Below are 2,549 nucleotides of genomic sequence, written 5' to 3'. Positions count from 1 at the left end.
ACGGTGCAGGGGGCCAGGAAGCCACTAGGCGGGCCCTCCCTCCACAATCTGGATAGTCGATATAGACCCCCGCCCCACCTTTACCTCCCTCCCCTCCATTACCGACCTTCCACCCCTCTGGTTTCCATTGCGCACAAGCCCCCCACAACCTCTACCCAGTGTGTGCCCATGCCGTGCCAGTCTCTTCCACAAGCCACTAATTTACTACCACCGCGCGGAGACTGCAGTTTTAGTTTAACAGTAGAGCTTGATTTCTCAATGAATGGGCTGGCAGGGGTATGAGTACGGTCTGTATGAGTCTGACCAATCTGGGGCAAATTTAGTCACTGATCCACCACCATGGAAAGGACAGCTTGCATAAGTGAAAGTTTTGAAATGTCACCAATGTGACCTAAAGCAGGAACGGTTAGAACTGATATGGCTGTAAAATGTGTAAAGGTGACACAAAACCCCACATTATTTAAAAATAGACAGAGTACTGCATCATTATTATGATACTACTACAATATTTATTTTAAAACCTGTAATGAGTAAAACAAAACAAAAAAAAGGTAGACAACTCATTTTATTTGTGGGCCAATTTCATTTCAAGTGGGCTTCGGTTCAGTTATATTAATGTATCACTTCACAACAACAGTGTAACATTAGAGAGAGAACCCCAACAATTTCACTGTTATCAGCAAGCACTTGGTGATGGTGGGGAGGACGAATGTACATTCTGAAAAGATTCACATGTAATGAACTATCTACACACATGACTGATAGCCTAATAAAAAGGAAAAAAAGATCTTAGGTCTCAAGAAAAACAAGTGTCCTTTCAAGATTTGTGCCTTTGGTCCACAGCCCTGAAACAGAGATGTGTTGAACAAAGTTTCTAAGCTCACCTGTGGAGTTCCGCAAGGCTCCATCTTTGGGCCTCTTTTATGTAACACTAATCCCCATTAGAAGAAGCCAAACTGCTCTAATAGGTTTGTGACCTGAAATGTAAATTTATATCAGATAACCTTTTTGGTCTCTTGTCAGTACACAGACCTGCCAGTTCAACAAAGTTAAAATGTTAAGAAATAATGTTTAATGGTTCTGCTTTCCTCCTGTCATTCAGAAGGTAGTGTACAGCAGGCTTGTTGTTGAAGGCAGCAGCTGCTGTTTATAAGTGTTGCAACACAGAAAGGAAACATAAAGCTGTAGCTCCTCAACACCAAAACAATAAACTGAAAGCTGCTATTGTACTAACAGGATTACACTAGTTTGCCCGTTTAAACTACACTCACTTTGGAGGCATTTTTTCTACTTATAAGGATTAATTGCACTGTTTTGCTACTGTTATTAGTTTTTGTTAGTTTTTGAAATGCTATGTACTACAGAAATACCAATACACTTTAAGAAAAAAACAAAAAACAAAACAAGTGCTTGTACAGTATGTGTGGATGTGTGTTTATGTTATCTGCCTCTTCCTGATGTTCCTGTAGAACAACATCTCTAATAATGTCCCCGGAGAAGCAGCAGCTTTGTTGTGCTGTTTGCCTGTTGCTTTACAGCAGGAGTTCAGCTCAGCAGCACCAGGATCACCCAGCAGGCAAAAGCTGCAATTCATCCACACCCTGCCCCTCTGAGCTGAGCCTGTTTGCACACAGCAGAAACATCCAGTGGATGTGTACTTACGCAGGTTTGCAGGTGAACAGGAAGCTGCACTTTCACTCTGCGGTCAGATTACTCATGCTGTAGCAATTTGGCAATTACAATTTTATTCATTCATGCATACTGATTGCATATTGTTTTCCATGAGCGTCAGGATGTGTGATTAGTTTTGGACTTAGTGCACAAATACATGAGCGACATTAGTCTTACAGCTCTTGCAGGAATTCTTTCTTAAACTTAAAGATGTTATTAAGATTTTATTAAGTCATTTGTTGTTGCTTTGTTTTACTTTTGTCTGTAAAAGGCCAGATGTTGTCACCTTTCATGGCTCAAAGCTGAATTTAACCTTGTTTACATGAATGACTATTTGCTTTTGTTCTGGATATGAAAGATAAAAAACTGACTGAAATTACTGAGCATTATCTTAAGATGTCTAAAGGCGGGGTGGGGGTTTCCAGGAAGCAAATCAGTGCAACTAGGAACAGCTCTGTGATCTAGATATGAGGGGTTTTCAGATAACTTGGCAGAGCGGCTTCCTGGAACAGATCACTTTTTACAGTTTGCACCACAATATTGTGCCAGTGTAAATAAGGCAGCTGCAGAAATTGCATTTAAGCACAATTCACATTACTATTTTCTGCATTTTTCATCTATTCATTGCTAGTGCTTTAATGTGTACATGCAACATACACACTGACATTTTTTGATGTCTCTGCTATGACTGGTGCGCGTGTTGCAATCTGCGTTGTAGGTGGACCCACTCCTCTGTTGCTGTCACTGAGTTTTTCCAGCATTTATGTTTTTATCTGAAATTAACTTAAACTTAAAGGCATTAGTTTCAGTTTACATGAATTCCATGGAGAATACAGTTTATTTTAGAGAAGCACATTAATGCAGATTCCACGGGTAAC

Source organism: Rhamphochromis longiceps, linkage group LG5 (genome assembly GCF_057381845.1).
Source record: "Rhamphochromis longiceps isolate RC_006_pf linkage group LG5, R_longiceps_female_GT1.1, whole genome shotgun sequence".
NCBI lineage: Eukaryota > Metazoa > Chordata > Actinopteri > Cichliformes > Cichlidae > Rhamphochromis > Rhamphochromis longiceps.
This window is presented reverse-complemented; position numbering follows the sequence as displayed.